Source organism: Mus musculus, chromosome 19 (assembly GCF_000001635.26).
Source record: "Mus musculus strain C57BL/6J chromosome 19, GRCm38.p6 C57BL/6J".
In the NCBI taxonomy this organism is placed as follows: Eukaryota; Metazoa; Chordata; class Mammalia; order Rodentia; family Muridae; genus Mus; species Mus musculus.
The window spans coordinates 48,487,831-48,511,346 of NC_000085.6; the positions used below are offsets into that span (position 1 = coordinate 48,487,831).

General features: G+C 41.9%; 1 protein-coding gene across 1 annotated transcript in view; it reads left to right on the top strand.

The window, feature by feature from the left end:
- Positions 1-23,516, top strand: part of Sorcs3 (sortilin-related VPS10 domain containing receptor 3) — a 599,481-nt gene that overhangs the window by 281,806 nt on the left and 294,159 nt on the right. The gene's annotated exons all lie outside the window — the stretch shown is intronic.

A 23,516-nucleotide genomic window follows, 5' to 3' on the forward strand; every position in this document is an offset into this window, starting at 1 on the left:
GCTACACTCTGGAGCTCAGTTTTCATTAGCTTCCTTATTGCCTCTTTTTTTTGGGGGGTGGGTGGGTAGGTGGGTATTGCAGTTTATTCACAGGGAATCCCTTCCACTAAGAAAAGGAGAAGTGGTTTCTGGATTCATCTGCTCAAGGTGCTTCAGAGGTAGCAGGCTGCCCTTGCTCCAGTAGCTTCCCGATTCTTCGTTTTCCTCTTCACTGTCAGCCAGAATGAGATCAAAGGAAGTCAGGTTTTTATCATGAAGACCTATGGCAAGGCTGGGGTCTGAATTCCATGAAATGGCAGATGACTTTAAGAAACAAATGCTGTCCAGTGTGTTGGATTTAGAGAGATGTGATTTATCCCCACTGGTAGAGATCCACTGATGAGAGACTTAGGTGGATCTGAACCAAAATGAAGATAAGGTCATTTCAGTATCTCTAAAACTCTAGGTTTTCCTCCCATAATTCAGTTTTCATTCTTCAGTGGCTTTGCAGAGCCCTCTCTTTTCCCCAGCTAGGCTCAGGAGTGAGCCTCTGCTAGCTGTGGAGACAGAAGGTTCTCTGTTTCTAACCCGACAATCTCGGGTCTCAAGGATGAGCTTCTATTGACCATTCAGAACTTCCAGTCTCTGACATCAACTTGATAGTGTTCCAATCAATTGTGGCTTCAATGATTGCTTATGCTGCCTGACATATGCTAACACACAGTCTCATTTCTTGTCATTACATTTCCTCTGATGTCTCTGGAAGAAAAGGAAACTCAAATTCCAGCTCCCACCTCCGTTTTTGTGACTCAAAGTCCTAAAGTTCTGGAACCATAAGAGTTCTTCTACCCCCAGAGGATGGCCAAGCACAGAAGCCTCCATTACTGGAAGGAATGTTTAGGCACTGTTACTGGGTTTAGCTGAGTAGTTTCTGCTTGTTCTTTCTCAAAGTATTGCCACATTCACAATTTTCAGTTTCGTTGTTTGAATTATTGAATGTTAGGGCAGGAAGGGATCATAGGTTTCTCTTATTCAAGTGAATTTCAATGTTTTGTAAAACAAACAAACAAACAAACACCCCTGCAACCCCTTTGCCAATGGGATTGAGGTTCTAGACTTCTGCTCTAGGAGCTTGCCTCTGCCATAGAACGTTCACGCATTTGGGGAGATCTGTGAGCACCCCAAGTTCCATGAGCCCAAGACTCAAGATGTCAACAGATTATTGGATAAGAACCATTCATGTGATGATTCACAAATAAGAAAACTGAAGCTCTCCAAGGCCTGCGTAGCCAAGAGCACAAGTTGCTTTCCCCATTACTTTGACAAAATACAAAAGCCCAAGATCAAGCCAGTTAAAGGTTCCTACGCAGGACATGGACCAGGACATGGTGGCTGGGAGGGGCAGGGGTGTTGAGAATTTCCATCACCACAGATCTCTTGCCTCCCCTGCCCCACAACTTAGATGGAGGTTCATGCATTTTGCAGGGACTTTGTTAGTGGTAGATGAAAGGTCACACTTGTTCACATGTTGTTTGTCTTCTCTCATGTGTGTTACCTGTTATCAAGGGTCACAGACTTGTCACCTTTTTATCTTTTCCTGTGTTTTCTCTAGTCCTCCATAACATAGCTTAGAAGTTCTTAGATGTAAGGGAGATGAAGGGCAGGTCCAGATAGGTGCTTCAGGTCAGAAAGAACATAGGGCTGAAGTTTGGAGGTCATAAACACAGAAATGCTACCTCCATTTGCCCTTTCCAGAGATGGCATCAGGTCCTGGACTGTCTGGAGAAATGTCTCAAGTTTTATTGTTAGTAAATAGGAGTTAGTCCCATTTTGTTGACCAATAAGAAATATTGCTCAAGTATTTGAACTCCCATGTGGGAGTTCAACTGTGGGGAAAACAGTTAAAATGCAGATATATATTTTTTTCTCACTGTGGTCAGAAAGGCAAAGGGCAGTTTCATGAGTTTTTTTGTTTTTGAAGTGAGCAATAGAATAAATTAAAGTTCATAGAAATCTTCTGTGATTCTTCAGACTTTGATCGAGGATGGATGAGATTGCGTTCTCCTTCATTGTTACTATTTGACTTTGATTACACTTGGGGCTCCTAATTGCCACACACAAAGACTTTGCACATGGTGATGTGTCTTACCCAGAATATTTACTTCAAGAGAAGTCTCTCACATTTATTCACTGACGCAAGAGGACAAGTAGATATAAAGAAATGCATTCATTCGTTTCTCCATGCATCTTAAACTCTGTACCATTAGTATGACCTTGAAATGCAAGTTTTTATTTTTTAACTTTTCAGATTCCTTTTTAAATATGTCTAGGATTTAAACCTGTCATTGCCCGGATTCTCTCCCCAGCTTGCATTAAGCAAGATTCTTTTGATTCTCTCAGTTCCCGAGTTATCTGCTGCGCTCCCTGCTCGTTGGCAGTGGGCTCCAGCAGGTTCTGTAGTTAATCTCCTGGACGCACTTGCTTTTCACCTAATGAGTTATTTATTTAACAGATGGCCACTGCTTTCCTTGGAGCCTGTGAATCCATCTGATGAGATCTGTTGCTCCCTGCAAAACTGTAAATTGTGCTTTTATTTATATAGCTGCTCATAAAAGTAACCATTGGCTTTTAATTTTGTCAACGCATTTTTTTTCCTTTGAGGACAAAACATCCCCCGAATCTTCATAGTTAATAAACCATCAGGCTAACGGCAGACGTGTTTGTGTGTGCGTGGAGTTGCCTTCTTGGTAACACCCTTAGGCAGGGATAACTGAACCTACAGCGCCATCCTTCTCGTGGGAAACTTTAGCTACAGTGTCCTCTCTCACCCTCACAGCCCCTTAGGAAGCATGTAAGATAGAAGAGCAGACTCTGGCCAGTTTTTCTAAGGCTTCACTATCATGAGTGATGGATCTGTAATAAACATCCTGAGGGGGAATGTTTGGGGGATAAGACTTGAGGGAGTTGGACTTGAGATTTTCAGTATAGATGTTCTTACAGGCTGTGGATAGGATGCTGTCATTTCATCTAGCAGGTATTGTAATTCTAAGTGAGAGCACTGATGAGAGATACTGAGAGCTTCTCTCATTGTCACTACCCAATGATATTGTGGCATCAGAATCATTTTAATGGCCTTGACCTACTCCTACTCCATTTGATACGAATTCTGTCTCTCTGGACACAGACTCTAATAGTTCATCACCTGGGTTTGAGTTTGACTATGGTCAGAAAGTCCAGTATCCCAGGATGTCTCTGCTTTTGGCACTTGGAAGATGAAGAGCACTGGAAACAGGAATCAGGCAGCCTTGGCTCACTAGAGTAGGGACTCTGTTATTGTGAGGGCTGTCGAGTGCCAGCCTTCAGCTTTCTGCTCCCCTTACAGGAAATAAACATCCCTGGATCCTCAGAATTTATTATTGTCATGCGAGTCTTGTCCTCAGGCCCATGCAGTGTGGCAAGGGTCAGGGTCAAGGCTGTTTATTAGACCTGGGTTTTGTACAGCCTGGCTGATGGCTGTGTATGTCCCAGCCAGAGAGGCTTCATTCCCGTCTGAGATTCTATCTGAGAAATCATCTTTGAGTGGACAGGGAATTGCAGGCATGTTGTGGTCTAATTGCTCTGGCTCAAAAGCTGTTGCCACCTGCAGCTTTAGAGACAATGTTGAAAATGGTAAGGATAATATACAGGTCTGACTGCCAGGGAATGTGAATGAATCCCTGCAGTGTGCAAGTGTGTCGCCCCAGCGTGTGTGTGTGTGTGTGTGTGTGTGTGTGTGTGTGTGTGTGTGTGTGTCTAGTGGATCTGACATCAGAATAGAAACATGGCTTCCTTATATTGAGCCTCTAACAATTTCCATGCACAGGGCTAAGTTCAGTACTATAGTTTCTAAGGCCACTCTTACTTGATCTTGCCCGAGCTAGTATCTCTCTGGCAAGAATTCACTCGGACAACTGGATCCTTCTACGGCAAAACTTTTATTGCTTCAACATAAGGAAGACCCAGAACCTGGAAAATGGCGCTGCTTATATAGCCCGCAGCATGATGTTTCAGCACCTGATGTGGCGTGACAGCACCTGATGAGTTGCTCGCCCATCACCCCATTACTACGCTCCGAGATGGGCAGTGACTGGGCGTGAATTGACTCTTGCACTTGCGCATAAGGCTTGTTTACTAGTTAGGTGCAGTGGAAGCCAGCACCATCTTATAATGGCAATTGCTCACAGCACGGCTCTCCACAACTTGAGTCTGAAATTGTTATCTCTGTTGCACAGACGAGGAAACTAAGGCTCAAGCAGCTGCCAACTTAGTTTTGTAAAATACCCAGTAAGAGGTGTCTGTGCCTCTATTCTCTGCTCTCTGACCATGGAGCTTGGCTGGCATTGCTACCGGTGTAGAGCTCAAGAGAATTGCAGTTGTCACGATATCCGAAGAACCTGGAATTACCTGAGGTTCCCTGCTCATTAGTATTGGAGACTTAGCAGTTTCTGAGATGTGGAGTGGAGTGTTAGATCCCCCATTCTTAATTGATTTGCCAGTGAGAAGGATAATTACTTCCAGGCTGCACCGAAGGAATCGCCAGCTAGATTTTTCTGATGAGCATGCTGTCTCTGTCAAGTTGCTGAAGAGGCATTGTATGCACGACCAACAGGTTACTCAGTCCCGTACCATCCTCCAGATGCAGCAGCATAAACCTGAAACATCTCTGTACAAAACGGGAAGTTTTCTGCTTTCCCTGGACCACATCCCTGAATCGTGTTGGGGGAGGGGGAAACTAAGCAGTAGGGTACCACACCTGCAGCTCCCAGATATTACCTTCTCTTATGCTAGAGGAGTACAGGAAACAATGGATATGTCCAAGCAGCTTGTTGTGGTGAGGCAAGCTGATAAGTGTCTACCTCTAAGCCAAGTGTCTGGGGAGGGAGAGTTCCTGAATGTAAAGAAGATGCACTCATGTCAACTATGTCAAATGTATACACAGATTCGGAGATGCAAACTCCAGTGTGTGAAGGTAAGGAGGACCCTGGTCAGGTAGAGTTGGTTGATTCCTAGAGTGTTCTAGATGACTGTCATCCTGGGACAATAGGAACACAGAGTAACCAGAGATGGTGCACATACCCTTTATTTAAAAAAAAAAAATATATATATATGGTTTTCATAAGAGATTTCCTGTATAGATTTTTTTTGCTTAAAATCTTTCTGGAGATAATTTTCGATGATGCAGAGCTCAAGGCTTGAGGTGGCAGGGTGAAGCAGAGTTGCTTGGAATCATTTTTCAGTATGGTGAGAAGGGTCACCACATGTGGAAAGTTGATATCTGCAAAATAGTCTTTGGGGTAAAGGCTAACACTTAGACTGGAGCTAGTACTGGTTCTGACTAGCATTATAATTCCAGATGAGAAGCCAGGCTTCCTTAGAGCCCCAGTGCCTGACCACACTTCTACCGGGGATCAAGGCTGACCCTATTTTTTCACTGTCAGCTACTGATGGATCTTCTCAGACTGGACATAACCCCTAGAAGCCTGGCTGTCTAGAAAGCTCCAGTTGAGCCTTTTGCACAGGGTACACCATCGCCTTCTCCCCAGACTCTTAAAACCAAACCAGCCGACTTCCCGAGAGAGAGATTGATCACTGGGCTGATGGAGAGAAATGGCTGCACTCCTGTTCATTCTCAGCTCCCATGTTCTTCTTGTCTCGTAAATTAACACAGTTACTAGAGGGTTAAAGCAGTGTATCAGCAGAGGTGTTTAGGGACAATACTATGTGAAAGGAGGAGTGAAGAATTAAAAAGATACAAATTTGCTCACTGAGGACCAGTCCAACCTTTTATCTTCTTGCTGTGTCCATAAGGAGAATCAGATAACAGCACTCTGGCCTCCCTCACCATGGGATAAGGAAGCCCGAGGAAGGAGTTCACTGTAAGGAGAGATGGTGGTTCCTAAGTTCCTCTCTTCCTTTGCAAGTGTGGCCGAGTCGAAGCATGCTTTGATTCAACTAATCACTTAAAGGAAAAAGAACTCAGGGTGATTCTTGGAAATTCATTATTTAGTTGTGAATTCCCTCTCTCAGCAAATACAGGTAGGTGGTTCCTTGTATAAATCACTGCAGCGTGCAGTAGCCAAGAATTTATTTAAAGGCTCATTAAAACGATTGCTGTTTTTTCTTTTGCATTTTATTTGAAAATGGGAAGAATATAAACCCATCACTTGGCTTTTCTCCAAAGTGCCCTTTAGGCTTTCTTAACAACTATATTACCTTCTTAAATATATATAAAAAAAATCATTCCAGTGACATTATCCAGCTGTTTAAGAGGAATAATAAAATTAGCTACTTACTACATTTTATGAGAGATTTATGTTTGTCCACCATCTTTTTAAATTTGGTTTTTATTGGTTTGAGGTTTTCATGTGTGTGTTGAGGATTTCAACAAAATATCACGAAGATGTCAGGGTTCAAAGCTAAGTGAAGTGGGATTATTTTTTTCTTCCGTGTAAAGTTAGTTTGGGCTTCAACAAGGATTAAAAAGAAGCTTGTGTTTCTGAGTGGCGCATGAGAGGTTGATCCTGTTACTGCTTGGATCATCTGAGCATCACAGATGCCCAACCAAACCATGAGAAGAGATTCCATTCAAGTCGATTGTCTGCTGAGGGCACAGGGCAGAGTTGGAACTGGAAGCAGGAAGATGAAGGGCAAACGTGAAGGAAAGAGCATGGTACTGGAGCTGGAGGGAGAGGATAATGTGACGGACATCTTGGGTGGCAACTGGTGGCTAAGAATTTTGTACCTTTAAAAAAGAGGGTAATGTCTCTCAGTCTGAACAAAAAAAATACAGAGGTCTTTTGTTATTCCAGATGAATTTGCAAATTGCTCCTTCTAATTCGTTGAAGAATTGTGTTGGAATTTTGATGGGGATTGCATTGAATCTGTAGATTGCTTTTGGCAAGATAGCCATTTTTACAATGTTGATCCTGCCAATCCATGAGCATGGGAGATCTTTCCATCTTCTGAGATCTTCTTTAATTTCTTTCTTCAGAGACTTGAAGTTTTTATCATACAGATCTTTCACTTCCTTAGTTAGAGTCACGCCGAGATATTTTATATTATTTGTGACTATTGAAAAGGGTGTTGTTTCCCTAATTTCTTTCTCAGCCTGTTTATTCTTTGTGTAGAGAAAGGCCATTGACTTGTTTGAGTTAATTTTATATCCAGCTACTTCACCGAAGCTGTTTATCAGGTTTAGGAGTTCTCTGGTGGAATTTTTAGGGTCACTTATATATACTATCATATCATCTGCAAAAAGTGATATTTTGAGTTCCTCTTTTCCAATTTGTATCCCCTTGATCTCCTTTTGTTGTCGAATTGCTCTGGCTAATACTTCAAGTACTATGTTGAAAAGGTAGGGAGAAAGTGGGCAGCCTTGTCTAGTCCCTGATTTTAGTGGGATTGCTTCCAGCTTCTCTCCATTTACTTTGATGTTGGCTACTGGTTTGCTGTAGATTGCTTTTATTATGTTTAGGTATGGGCCTTGAATTCCTGATCTTTCCAAAACTTTTATCATGAATGGGTGTTGGATCTTGTCAAATGCTTTTTCTGCATCTAACGAGATGATCATGTGGTTTTTGTCTTTGAGTTTGTTTATATAATGGATTACATTGATGGATTTTCGTTTATTAAACCATCCCTGCATCCCTGGAATAAAACCTACTTGGTCAGGATGGATGATTGCTTTAGACAGCAGATGCTGGCGTGGATGTGGAGAAAGAGGAACACTCCTCCATTGTTGGTGGGATTGCAGGCTTGTACAACCACTCTGGAAATCAGTCTGGCGGTTCCTCAGAAAACTGGATATAGTACTACCGGAGGATCCAGCAATACCTCTCCTGGGCATATATCCAGAAGATGCCCCAACTGGTAAGAAGGACACATGCTCCACTATGCTCATAGCAGCCTTATTTATAATAGCCAGAAGCTGGAAGGAACCCAGATGCCCCTCAACAGAGGAATGGATACAGAAAATGTGGTACATCTACACAATGGAGTACTACTCAGCTATTAAAAAGAATGAATTTATGAAATTCCTAGCCAAATGGATGGACCTGGAGGGCATCATCCTGAGTGAGGTAACACATTCACAAAGGAACTCACATAATATGTACTCACTGATAAGTGGATATTAGCCCAAAACCTAGGATATCCAAGATATAAGATACAATTTCCTAAACACATGAAACTCAAGAAAAATGAAGACTGAAGTGTGGACACTATGCTTCTCCTTAGAAGTGGGAACAAAACACCCTTGGAAGGAGGTACAGAGACAAAGTTTGGAGCTGAGATAAAAAGATGGACCATGTAGAGACTGCCATATCCGGGGATCCATCCCATAATCAGCTTCCAAATGCTGACACCATTGCATACACTAGCAAGATTAAGCTGAAAGGACCCTGATATAGCTGTCTCTTGTCAGAGTATGCCTAGGCCTAGCAAACATAGAAGTGGATGCTCACAGTCAGCTAATGGATGGATCACATGGCCCCCAATGAAGGAGCTAGAGAAAGTACCCAAGAAGCTAAAGGGATCTGCAACCCTATAGGTGGAACAACATTATGAACTAACCAGTACCCCGGAGCTCTTGACTCTAGCTGCATATGTATCAAAAGATGGCCTAGGCGGCCATCACTGGAAAGAGAGGCCCATTGGACACGCAAACTTTATATGCCCCAGTACAGGGTAACGCCAGGGCCAAAAAGGGGGAGTGGGTGGGTAGGGGAGTGGGGGTGGGTGGGTATGGGGGACTTTTGGTATAGCATTGGAAATGTAAATGAGCTAAATACCTAATAAAAAATGGGAAAAAAAAAGAACAAAAAAAAAATACAGAGGTCTGGAGAAACGGCTTAGTGTTCTGAGCTGTTTTTCCTAAAGGACCAGAGGTAAATTCCCTGGACCCACATCACCATAACTCCAGTTCTGGGATACCCAGCACCCTCTTCTGGCCTCTGTGGAGACCTGCACACACATCACATACAAACATACTGTCACCCAAATTTAAAAAAAAAAAAAGATTCTTTTAAAAATAGAGTCAAATGTCGTGTTCTTACGGAAGGAGCCCGACATAATCAGAGGCTGTGGGAGGTAGAGGTGAAAACTGGAAGTAAGATTGGAATTTAGAGGAAGTGAAAGACAGGACAATTAACTATGGAAAGGGAGCCAGAGGATCACCAACAGGTGTACTGACTTTTGAAGCTGCAACTTGAGAGAGAGAGAGAGAGAGAGAGAGAGAGAGAGAGAGAGAGAGAGAGAGAGAGAGAGAGAGATGCCCCGCCCCCCCCCCCCCCACCTAGCTCAGGAGTGCAATTAGTCCCAATTACTGAAGGATTAAGAGCTGCAGCAGCTTCCAGAAGACACTCCCGTCATAAGAATGGTGTAAGGAAGGCTGGGGCCATGACTCTTGGACCAAAGAGGTAACTGATTGAAGACATTGCAATTATCTTCTCTGCTGCCCAGCCAGCCCTCAGCGACCTCCAGGGTGTGCTTTCTGAGCATCACAAACAACAAAGGTGTTAGCAGGGTTCTCAGGAGCGGGAGGCTGTGTTCATCCTGGCATTCTGCTGCACCGTTATACAGAAAATGCATCTCACTGCCCCTGAGCTACCGATAGTAACAAAAACAACCATCAGTACCACAGGGGAAAGAAATGACTTTTATTTTATATCTCTCTTGGTGAGCCCAACCGAGTGAAGAGGCTGCTGTTGCCTGCATGCGTGCTCCCCTTGCCACTGGCCTGCTCTTCCATTACTAGCCCCAGGACGTAATAACAGGAGTTGTTATGTAGAACACATTCCGCTGGTGAATGTGTCCAGGTAACAAGGGTGGGTGGAGTTCTGTGAGCCTTGGATCAGGCAATTTCTCAGGCACTGCTTCAGAGTCAGTGAGCCTGTATATCTTAAGTTGGGGTCTGAGATGGCAGTGCAGATGGAGACCCTAGCCACCCAGACAAAAATGGAAGTCTGTGCTCATGCAAGCAGCCCTGTGAGCCCTTCCCTGTGTGGACATACATTAGCCTGACCATCCCACAGCACAGGTCTAACTCTAAGAAATGGCTTGGGTTCCCCTATGGCGAGCAAACAGAGGGAAGAGATGATCCAGCGAGGGAAGAGGTATGGAAAATATCCAGGCCTGTCTCCTGGCTAAGCCGCTGGACACAGAGAAGGCAGTGGTTCCACTAGAACGTCTTGTGTGATTTTCCCATCGACCCAGAAAGGCCAGTGGATGGTGTTGAAGAAAGAGATTCAAGTGCAGCCAGTGCTCCTCTTGCTGTGTGACCTTAAATGTTTTATTATTTAATGTCTTGAAACCTCTGTTTTTGCATCCGTAAGGGTACTGGTAACATTTTTTTCAGAGTAGCTTTAAGAATCGAATGACGGCGTATACATGCAGAGGGCCTGCTGGGAAACAGGGGCACCACAGTATACGTTTCTTTCCCCCCAGCTAAATGATCTTCTCTTTGACCTTTTCTTTTGCTCCGTGATATCCTCTAGCTCGCAGGTGCCCTCCGTCTGTGTAGCCTGCTTCTATCCTGGGAGAAGAAATCCATGCCTTTCTCAATCTAGCTTTAGGCAAAGTCCTTTCAAGTTTTCTAACAGAAAGTTATTTTCTCTGTGTTCCTTTTGCTTCTCACCCTGGCCCCCCTTTCATCCATCAACCCGTCGGTCGTATGTCATTTAATGAACTAGAAGTTTAAATTAATGTTTCAGCGGCTCCGACAAGTATATACAAGGCATTTCCACCCATCATTTCCTAATTCCTAGCTGACAAGGAGAGCTACCCAGAGCATAAACTCATATTCTGCTCTGCCTGCTACAGAGCTTCAGACTGCTCCTCCATCACTTCTCCCTTCCCCCAAACTCTACCCAATCCTCCATTACTGTGTGACCCCCCTCCACCACCTCTATTTCCAACTGTGCATACACATGTCAGATACCTTCTTGACTACAGTTTAGCAACTCTGACACTACATGTCTATAGATCTTTCTATGGAGCTAGAGTTGTGTTCATCAACAACTTACACCTCACACTGGCAGATGCACTTGAGGATAATGTTCATTTGGAAATAAGAGCTAGGAGAGAGCTAGTGGGTCCAAATCTGAGGTTTTGGGGCTATACAAGCTATTACTGGCCAGGCATTGGGGGCAGAGATTATTTTCCTATTGGGCATTAGAAAGGAGGATGATCACTAGTGCTTATTGAGCATTTTAGTCATGTAAAAGCCATTAGAATTTTTTTCTTATTCATATTTCTAATTCAATCGATGAAAAAACTGGGTCTCCATAAGAGGAGAAACTTATCAGGTCTCCCTAACCACTTAAGTGAAGAACTGGTTTCAGTGACTCTCAGAGTACTAAGAAATTACCCAGAAAGACACAGGCAGACCTGTTCAGGCATGTAGCTAAGGGAAAAACTGACAGCTGAGGGTTGGCAGGGCTGTGGACTTAGAAATCTTAGAGCTCCTAGGGCATTGGTGTTAGGAGAGTTCAGGTCAAGCCTTCAGGCCAGGGTAACTGTAGAGGAGAACTTGCCCGAGGGCATTCAGTTACTACATCAAATCCACAAGACCAAGTGGACTCCGAATAGCTATATGCAGCAAGATCAGAAGAGAGCTTGAGGCAAACTTTCACAATGGAAAATACCCCAAACCAGGGAGCGTTTGCTGACATTTGAAGAGTGAGATGAGGCCCCAAACATAAAGGCTAGCCCCAAGGAGGAAACTAGGAATTATAGAACCTAAATGGGACAGAGAGCGTAAAGCAGACCAAGTTTAGGATTCGATATTAAGTAAATGAAAGGTTAGTTTATTTATTTATTTTTTTCTTTACAGCACCTTTGCCTCTAGGGATGGTATCAGGGAGGCACTTGACTGATTAATAAAACAGCCAGGCTGGGCTAGACAAGGACAGGCGCATAAGAAGAGCAACAGAGAGATAGGATGCAATTATCCAAAGTGGTCTTTGGCCTGAACCTCAGGTTCTTCCATCATCCTGGAAGAGGCGATGGCAGCAGATATATGCAAGAAAGATTTTTCTGACTGCACTCTGAACCTTCAGAGGAGCGAGCTGATGTCAGAGCAGAGTTGAGCACAGGCTGGTTGGAAACTGGGTGTGGAAAAAATGAACTTCTGGCTTCCTGGTCTCAGCCTCTCTACCTTGATCCCAAGTCACAGAACATTAGCATTCGAGACCTCAGGGGAGAACAGGCTTGCAGACAGAAGGCTGTAAAAAGTTATTTCTCTGTGAAGATTTTTTCTCAACATTAATAGCTTCTTGATGTGGCTGTCTGGAAACCCATCTTACTTCAGCTGGACTCTATGCCAAGTGCAAATGGTTTAGAGCACCCACATCACCTCGCTTCTTGAGTGGCTATAAAGATCATTTCTCTTTAGTCTCCTAGCTGATTGCATGGGAACCTATCCATGTTGAATCTGCCCTAGAGGATTAATGTATGAGCATGAGGCTTGAACCTTCAACCCTAGACAACCAAGGCGTATGAAGAGTAGAGATACGTGCACACCTGATCTTTGCAATGATAGCGCAGACAGAACTTGTCTTCAGAAATCACCACTTTGATCATGCAAGTCCTTGTTTAGGGACCTTCCAGAGGATCCCCAGTGGAAGATTTCCATGCTTTTATTTGTAGAGCCTGAGCTTCTAAGTGCAGCTATCCAGGTTTGAACTTGTCTTGTTTAACCATATCTGTTCTATTATCTGGGGGCAAGTTTTAGTTGTTTAAAACTTCAGGCCATTTTGTATAAATGTGTATCCTCCCTCCTCCCTATGTCACAAAGCTGGCATGCTTTGGCTTTGTGACATATAGAAAACTCTACCTCTATTCTTGAAAGGGGGGGGGGGAATTGACTGACTACCTTGCGTGATAAAATTTCTAGTCCAAAGCTCGAGTTTGAATTCTCTGAATCAGTGACATCATCTAAGACACAGTTCTTTGCATCTGTCTTCTCTGGTATCTAGAACTATCCTCTGTCTATGCCCCCAGGAAAAGTTCCCTGTCATGAATGACAGGATCTTTTTTTTGCAGATTCTAATGCCATCCCCAGATAAGAAGACATCCAGAATTGTGACACAAAGTATTTTGAATACGGGGATATTTCTCAGCAGCCCATAGCACCTAGCATTGCATTGTGTTAGCGTGCTCAGCTCACATTTAGATCAGCCGGCTTAGGGTAAGCTGTGTGTTGGTCACACTCATCCCACATGGAGGGCAAAGCCAAAATAAAATAGGTGTTCTATACCAAGAAGGAGTGGCATAGCAAAGTAACAAAGCCCACCACACTGCCTCATGGGATCTTTTCAACATCACATGAGATAAACATGTCAGTTTATCATCTTCCTTATTTTCCATCTTTCCTGCCTTCGTGGCTTGGCTCATTGACCAGTGCTCACTCCATTTAGCAAGAGCATACATCTGTTTCAACATTTACCATAAATGTTCTAAGCTGTCTTCCTGACACTCCAGTATCTAATCGCACCTGAAATGCTATTGCGAATTCTAGCCCCAACTCGTGAAATCATTGAGCTGTAGATGGGTTGATTGTTTTAGATAATATAAGGCTATTGGAAAAAATCGAGAATCTCAGGTCCTGTCTATCCCATGCCTCTTTTTCTTCCTCTCCATGTTGTGACACTGCAGTCTGGAGAAGGCTGGCAATACTGATTAGCCCGCTGTGGGCTGCTACTCCAAACTATATCATATAATGAATCTGTAAGCTTGGAAATTTGTCCTAAGATGACATTTCTTTATATAGGTCACAAACTTAACTCAGAATCAAGTGTGCAACAGATGCACAGCATGTCTTCCCTGCAATGTGCTTTATACTACGTATGCTGTCGCACCATGCAACACTAGCAGAAGGGACTTATACACTTAGGTCAGATTTAAGATTATTGAATGCCATGAATTCCAGTGTGTTTACTGTACACGCATTGCCTACTTTTATTGAAATATAATGATTTAATGATGAAGACACGGGCTCAGTCCTATCCTACTATCGTTGCCCACACTTACCTACCAAGTCAGTATATTTTTGCATTGGATTGTGCTACCTTGTTTGATTTTTAAAATTGCTGTTTGAGTTGCTGACTTGTTTCATAAAAATTGTTAAATGAACTTCATATTGGGATTAGGAAAGAATTTTAAAACAATTCCTGAAATGGCCCTAAAAATACCTCTGTCATTTGTATTACCTGTTTACTTAAAGTTACTCTTTCAACATTGATGTTTATAAAATCAAAACTGGCATCAACACTGAAAACTGTTGAATAAAGCTGCTATGTAGCCTTCAGTGTCAAATATTTAGCCAAGGTTTTATTTCTTATAAAAATAAACAAACACATACAAACACATCTCACTAGTGTGCATTTTTCCTGTGTTCAATAAATGATAAAATATATGTATAGTAAAATTGTTTTAAGATTTAATTTCTATTAATTATAAATATTATAGTAAATATTTGATTTTTTGATTATATACGTGTGTGTGTGTTTGTGTGTGTATAATCTTATAAAAATGTATTACATGTTAAGGAATCACAACTGGAAAATTTAAACATGTCCTGGGTCATTGCTAAGAAGATAGCTTAGTGAGTGAAGAAGAGCTTGAATATATGAAGACTTGAGTTTGAGTGCCCTGAATCACTGTGCCAGATGTGGCAGTGTATATCTACAATTCCTCAGACCTAGTGGGAGTGGACTAGATGAGTTGTAAAGGCATGTGTGTGTATATTCATGTATATATGTTACACACACATACATATATACACATGAGTATACACATGTGGTATGCATCCTTCCCTCCAAAATCCATGACTACTTCTTATTTATTTATTATTGTTACACACATATATACATGTGTATGCACACCCATGTATATACAACCTATTGCTAATGTCTATAGAGCTGACCACTCAGGACTAGACATCCTGTGTTGGCATTAGTTCCTGGAGGAGACTCATTCTCCATTTCTTAGAAGCCATTGATCAGTTGTAGTTCTTCATCTAGCTGTAGGACTTTGTGGCGTTTCCCTGTTTGTATTCATATATCTGTCTGTTCAGCTATAGTTATAAAGCCTTTGAGATGATCATATATTTCTAGTATCAAGAACCACTAGGCTAATTGGAGTGGAGAGACTTCAACATAGAATATTTTCATTGTTTTTTGTACCCTAGATCTTTGCTATCATGTGGCTCAAGCAGTCGTATGATATAAGGTTCATAGGAGGGATGAGACAATGTACATTCACTCTGTGCTTAGTTGATACTTAGACACTTGGAGTCACGATGATGGACAAGATGTAGCCTATGTCAAAGGACACATATTATAATGAACCTAGTGGGTTTGGTGGCTAAGAGGAGAGAGAGATTAAGTCCACCATGAATAGTTAGAGTAAGTCTACCATGAATGGTTAGAGGAAGCCAGCACAGGCCACACTGTACTAAGCCTCAAGAGACGATGAACAAGAGAAATTATTCAGTGGGGGGGAAGGTCCCTGTAATCCATCCCTATGACTCAGAATTTGGTCTTGCAACCTACATGGTAGAAGGAGTGAATGGCTTCAGCATGTTATTCTCTGACTTTCACAAACACAATACATGTGATATGCCAAAGGAATGGGCTGTAATTTGTCCAGTGTAGGTTTTTTACTAATGTATTGTTCTTGTAATTAGACTTGCATTTCGGAATTAATCACATTTAAGAAAATACAGGTGTTAATTTAGATTTCAGGAAACTTAACATTTAATTTATTAGAAGAGCGAACTATCAGATCCAAGACATCTTACTCATGGGGATAACTGATGTTGAGTGTTTTATAGCATCTTTCGGCATGCCTGAGAGTTTAGGACACCTACATCCATCATTAGGCAAAGCGTCTTTAGATATTAGAGTCAAGAATGATATGATGTTTCCTCCTAGTGTAGAATGGCCAGGTTATGTTTGAGCTTTGGAAGGACAGTGCCTCCAAATCCCAGATGGACGGCCTACCCTCATGGCTGATTAGGTAGCAGGAATGGGTAGCCAGTTCTTGCTTACCATAAGACAGCTTACTGAAGGTCATTTGCAAAGTGGCCAATTTATATTACTTCCTTCACCTTGTCACAGTAAAGGCCACTTTCAAATGATGCTTCTCCTCATGTTTGGCCTCTCTCTTTTGGCAGTGTTTGAGTGTGCTTCTACTGTTAATTGTAGGGCACAGCAGTGTGTGGTGGTTTGCCTTCAGGTGCCAGTGAGGTTGGAAGCCAGCCAAGCAGTAGACACTTGACCTGGTTGTATGGGATAAGTGATTGGCAGAGTTTATAGATTCTGGTATTGCCTTTAGATTTTTTTTTTTAGTAGTTTAATGTATTCTCTGTAATTTTAGTACTCTCTATGTATCAGGAGCCCAGCTTGCCTCTTTCTCTACTGTGGTTAGTGCCTTAAATTTTTGACTGGAAAATAAATAAGAGTGGAGAGACCAGAGCTTCTCCAGCTGACATGGCTCTCAGTAGCTGGCAGGTGAATTTATAACCTGGAACTAGGCTGCTTTGACATGTTCCAATTGAACAGGCTTCACTGTGGCCAGGGAGGGATGCTTTGGGGGGATGGGCGAGGGGATGCTGCATGAGGTGATTTGCTTTTACCTTAACTTGCTCATAATTCTCCCAGGGACTCCCCACTGCCTTCAGGGGTCGGTATGTGATGATCTGCATAGCCTGCATTGGCTCCTCCTGCCTTGTGGGTATTTTTTTTTTTTTTTATGTTCTTGCATTTTGTTTTGATTCCCTTGGTGGCTGGTAGCTCCAGAGCTTACACCCTTGGTGTCTGCCCCTCTGTTTTTCTTATCTGACTTGCATTCTAACCATCTTTGAGGCCCTGTGCCCTGTCTGCCTCTTCCAAAAGCCCCCCCCCCTTGATTACCTTGACCCAGCCTTCCTCCCATTCATTAGCACCTTCATTTACACATCCTCTTGGAATGTTTCTGTCCATGTAAGTATGGCTAGTTCTTTTGTAGCTGGCACTAGCTATTTCATTGTGCCTGGCATAAGGTCTTGTGTGCTCTAGAGCCCAGCATTCTTCCATCTGCCTCAGGGGTCAGCTGTGATGCAGGTGTCCAAGGCTGTTCCGAGAGAGCTGGATCTCAGCCCCCTGCCAATGGTTCTCAAGTTTGCCCTGGGCAAGGCCTGTAAAGGGCTAACTGATGAAGAGGGTCTTTGCTTCAGGCTCCATCCCAGCCTCCCAGATTTGCTTTCCTTGCTCCAGATGGCACCTGGGCATGGATGCCCCATCCTGAACTCAGCTTCTGTGTTCCATTTTCTCCTGGCTTCTTCTGTTGCTGCAGCAGGACTAAATGGCTTCCAGCTGTGCCTGCATATAGTCTACCTCTAGCACTGTGTGCTAGCATCCAATCCAGAGCCCTGCTTCTACTGCTGGGTTTTGGGAGTCAGGAGACATTTATGCTGGGATTGATTGTCCCCTCCTTGGTGCTTTCACAGAGCCCCGTTTATCTTCTCTCCTAGTATGCATCTCCCTGCAGCTTGGCCATTTATTTCCCTGTCTCTCCTGCTAAACAATGAGTGCCCCCGGGGCAAGAGCCATGTATTATCTGTCCAGGCTCCCTGGTACCTAACACAGTGCTTGGCACTGGGTTGATACTAATTTCAACTAAGCAGAAATCAATAAGCAATTACAAAGCGAGAGCTCATGCACACTTGATGCAGGAGAACCATCTGAATTCCATGTTGTGGTCCTTTATATTATGGGGCAGTTCCTAAAAAAGCCCTGTGAACATCTGACTGGGAGCTTCTCTCATCCTTTGGGTAGAATTACCACTGAGAAACAAGAGTGTCAACACCAGACAAGCTGTCTCAGATGCTTTGTCAAGGAAATGCTCTCATCAAAATATGGCTCAGGAAGTTAATTTCTCAGTGGGTTTCTACCCTACCTGTTCCAAAGCAGAAGACAATAAGATATTTGGGCAAGAATTTCCCTTGCAACACAAAACTTAGGGAATGAATAACAAGTCGTACTCAATATGCATTAAATATATTCATACATGATGCATATTATTTATGGATATATTGAAAATTAAAAGGAAGATATTGAGAGCTTGAGCCATTATTCATTAGAATTATTGATGAATTTTTAAATGTAAGTTAGTCTTTGTGATACTCCCTATTCTATCTGATCAGGCAAAACTGGGAGTCTGACTTTTTCTTTTTCTTCCATGGTGGGCCATTGCTGTCTAGTCCATCAGAGGTGGCTGACTCTGAAAGTGACCTTGCTCCTGTCTCCCTTGCATACATTTTAAAGTCTCTGGCAGGAACCTACTTCACCCACCATCTGCAGAGGCACGCAAGCACACCTGCTTATGGACCTTTCCTTTGCGTGCTCCTCATGCTCAGACCTGCAGCTCTTCTGGCTACTACCTAAGAAGTTTCAGGCTTTTGACTCTTTTCAAACAGGGAACCTCCGTGATCTCTGAGTGGGTCTAGATTGTGGAGAGGTAAAGATCATTGTAACATAGAGTTCCAAAATCCAAGCCTTTCTCTCTCTCTCTCTCTCTCTCTCTCTCTCTCTCTCTCTCTTTTGGTATGGTCCTGATGTAAGAATCCCAAAAAGTTTCTAAGTCTCCACTGGGGAAGCAAAGCCTTGGTTGCTTGTTTATATGTGCTGCTATAGCAAACCTGAATTTAGCTCGTAGTTAATAAATTACTCTTTCTGTTACATCCTTGACATATTTCTCAGCTACAAGAATAGATATTGTCCCTTCCCTTCCATTACTTTTCCCTACTCCATGCTTCTTAGTAATCAAGTTTACTGGAAAGACAGCTCACTAGATAGGGTGAGTATCAACAAGATTTGGCTTAAAGCTCTGAAACAACGGTGCTGACAAATTGGTGGGTGTTTACGAAAGAAACTCTGCTCAGCATTTTCCATAAACTTTTCAAGCCACACAGTATAACTTCCTAGAGGAGCTTCTGAAATAGTTGGGAATATTGAAATTTGGAGCTCAGTATGTATTAACTAATGTTGTAATTGGAAATCCTCCCATGAAGGAATCACAAGATCCAATGCTATCATTGTCTACACATGAAAGGTTAAGTGTCATAGGCACTGAAGAAATTCCTCCAGAGGACAGAGAAGGAGAACAATTGCCATAGGTTTGTGAAGACAGTTGAGCCTTAACAACAAACTTCAGAATGACACTGCAGAATAGGAAATTAGATTAACCACTTTACTGGCATATACCAACCATCTTTAAGAAAACTGTAGCTAGTTAAATACAAATGTTTAAGATACTTTTACATTTATAATCTTAATACTCTGCATATCTTGAGACTGAGTTTCATGTAACCCAGAATAACCTCAAATTCACTATGAAGTTGAGAGTGCTCTTGAAAACCTTGATCCTCCTTTCTCTGCTTCTCCAATGTTAGGGCTACAACTATGTGCCCCATGCCTAGGTAAAATCCAACAATAGGTTAAAAAATATATATTTTAACAAAGTTGCCTTTATTTCAAGAGTGCAAGGTTATCCTATCAATAAGAATGTAAAATATAAGTTATTCCTATAATGTAAAAGAAAGAGAAAATTATGGTAATCTGGTGTATGAAGTCAAAAGAGCTGCTAAGAGGTGAATCCTGGAGTTATTGTATGAACATAACCAGGTTATAGACTACAGACTTCAGTCCCAAAGGATAATAAACACTTTTATGCTGGACAGACAGACAGACAGACACACACACACACACACACACACACACACACACACACTAATGTAATAAATAGCAAATGATGCGTGAGACCTCTCCACAGATAAGGGAGAGACAGAACCATGTTCAGAGGCTTAATATTGGCGATTAATTTTCCCCAAGTCATATCTGTTGCTTAAAAACGAACCCAATCTAAGTTCAGTGGATTAGACTTTGAAATTTTGTTTGTTATTTTTGAGACAGGGTCTTCCTCTGAAAGTCTGGCTGGCCTTGAACTTGATATTTAGAACAGGCTGAGCTTAAATTTATAAATACACACATGCTTCTGCTTCCCACGTCCTGAAATTACAGTGATGTGCTAGTGTGTTAGCTTTGCTTATGGGATTTGGGAGTTTATTCTGAAACTTATAAAGACATATAAATATAATTCATAATGAAATGTAATTATGGTTGAGCATTGTGGCATGCTGGTAGTCCCAGCACTATGAAGGCTGAAGAAGAATTGTGACTTGGAGGCTAGCTTGCGCTATACAGTCTAGAAACAAAAGAGGCATACCACCTCTCTCCAAAAGAAGAAAGAAAAGACAGAAATCAAATAGCAAAACAAAAACGTGAATAGTTAGGGCAGTATTTTAGTTTGTAGTTTGAAGCTGGGGATTGAACATAGGCACAGCAGAATGCCAAGCATACAATCTACCATTGAACTATACAGTTCAAGCCAGAGATAAGACCATGTTTAAAGGAAACTTAGAAAAATGATACAATGGATATAATAGCTTATACATAACTTCAGTAATTAGGATAGTATTGTATTATTACAAAAACAGAAAAACAATCCAGGAAAAATAATAAAATTCAAAAGCAGATTTATAATCAAGGGAAATATTGAAAAGCAAAGATAAGTGTGCTTTGTTAAACGCACAGCTTAGCCTATTGAATGTACTAGTATTCAAAAAGGCATCTTGACTTCTCTCATCTCACAAAAACCCATTTCTGATAGATTACAGATATAAACATGAGAGTGGAGTGCATAAAGCTTTTCAGCAAAAGCACAAGATAATCTTTTTTGACTCTTACTTACATGGGCCTATTCCTTGCATGTGCCACAAAGAGTGTGACTGTGAAGGAAAGATTGACACACTAGGCTTCAGAGACAGGAGATGCTGCTCACCAAGAGCTATGGAAGTAGGAAGAGATAAGAATTGTGGGATGTTCATCTCATTCTCAGACTCCGTAAGGGGCTTCACTAAGAAAAAGACTGGAGTTGAAACTAGGAGCAAAGGGGACTGTGCTCGCTAGATTTTTGTTAACTTGACACTAACTAGAGTCTCTTGGGAAAAGAGAAGGCCAGTTGAGGAGTTGCCTCCATTAGATGGACTTTAGGCAATCCTGTGTGGCAACTTTTTGATTAACTGTCAATATGGGAGTGCCCAGCACACTGTGGGCAATGCCTCCCTTGGGTAGGTGGGCCTGGTTTGTATAAGAAAGCAGGCTGAGAAAGCCTGTAAGCATTTCTCCTCCATGGTCTCTGCTTCAGTTCCTACCTCCAGGCTTCTACATTGCTTGAATTTTTGTCTTGGCTTCCTTCGGTGATATCAGGGCCTGTGAACCCAGTAAACCCTTTCCTCCCTCATGTTGCTTTGATCATGGTATTTATCACAATAATAAAAAGCAAACTAGGACAAGAATTTAACACTTCTTTTCCTAAAAGTAGATATATAAATGGATAGTAGATGTGAAAACTAGTTGAATTTCATTGGTATCAGAACTACAAAGGAATATTCTGAGACGCATTAGCTAAAATAGAGAGACTACATAAAGGACTAAAATCAAGTAAAGTGTCCTTTTTAAAGTCTATACTGACTATAATATTTAATGGTCAAACTTTGTGTTGTGCCAAGCACTGCCAAGGTTATGGCATGACAAATATCTAGAAATGATGGTGAGGATAATGTAAATTGTTTGAAATCCTTTGGAAACGCAATAGTTTTAGCAAATCTTAATATGCACACAGACCTGCTCTTAGGTAAACATCATTCTGAAATGCTTGCTTAGGGTCACTGAAAGACATGCAGAAAAATATTGGTGGGTTTCTTAGTTAGTGTTTTACTGCTGTGAACAGTCAACAAGACCAAGGCAAGTCTTATAAAGAACGACATTTAATTGGAGCTGACTTATAGGTTCAGAGCTTCAGTTAAGGTGGGAACATGGCAGCATTCAGCAGGCTTGGTGCAGGAATTGCTGAGTTCAACATCTTCATCTGAAGGCTGCTAGCAGAACACTGGCTTCTAGGCAGCTAGGATGAGGGTCTTAAGCCCATGTCCACAGTGCCACACCTTCTAATAGTAACACCCCCTGGCCCAAGCATGTATAAACCATCACAGTAGGAATACAATTCACAACCCAGAAACAGCCTATATATCAATCAGCATTAATATACAAATAGGACATGGAATTTTATATGGAATTTCATCCATTGATGAGAATGAGTGAATGACTTGTATTATGTAAGTGACACAGTGTGCTATTCTCAAAGAATATTGATCTGTGAAATGTTGGAGTCAGATTAAGACAATAAAGAAAGTGTGCTCTATGGCCCTGTTTGACAATAATTTAAAATAGTCAAAAGGAATCAATGTTAATTAGAGGATACAAGTGGATACTTTTGGGACAGGAAGACAGAGGGTATTTCTGAGATGTCGTTTATGGTTTTTGTCTTCATTGCAGATATGAATACACAGGCAAATCCACCTATAAAATTTTTGCCATGCTGTGTATACTGATTTGTGTACATTATGTATGCTGGCTTATATAGCAGTTCTATTTTATTCTTTAATGTAGAGTCGTATCTATTTAAAAATTGGATAGATAGTTTTTTATTAAACATATAATTTTTCATGAAATTATGCATGCAGGCACGCAGCAAAATTGTTTTCAAAATGTTTGCTCTACACATACTTGGCACATTGGTGATACTTAAGTGGCTTACTGCGCACTCAGAATGCTGTATGAATGAATGAGTTTTGACTCACATAGGTGGCATTTTGCAGCCATTTGGTGTGATGCTTTGAACTCCTACTCCAGTTGCATGAAGACCTGAGTTTTAGTCCTGACTTTGCCACTTATTGATAGTTATTTTGGACACGCCCCTTGGGTTTATTGATTATTTTTTTTTTTGTTTATAAAATGGGGTGGTTTTAATTGTGACCTTGTTGGTTATTAAATAAGACAGCCCCCAAAAGTGCTTAGCACAGTGTCTGCCACACAAATCAGGACACTAAAGGTCAGCTGTTGGTGGTGATGGCAGCTACTATTGGTCTTAGGAGGGAGCTTGGGGCTGTTGAAGACACATGTAGGAAAGCCAGTGTGTTTGATGCTTATTTTTTCTTGGGAGAGTTGTATTCATCTTCACCTACTGTTCAGTGGCTTCCAGCAGACTGACCCCTGTCTTTTTCACATTCTCTACATCTACAACACACTGCATGTGACTTTCCTGGGGCCATGACTGTTTCTGTGACTAGCAAAAAAATAAAATAAAATTGTTGGCATAGTCAGCCTGTCACAGAAGCTTTGACGTGGCATTCATACCTCTTCACAAATATGCGAAGCCTCTTCTTGCTGTCACATGAGGTTGTCTGCCTATTGAATGCCTTGCTGGGTGCAAGATCTCACATAAAACCAGAAACTCTGAGAGTGTTCAGATACCCCAGTGATTACTTTTGCCTTGCCCACAACCTCTACTTGGGTGTGAAGTTAACTGACACCATCTTTCTTCTTTTGGCTTGTATC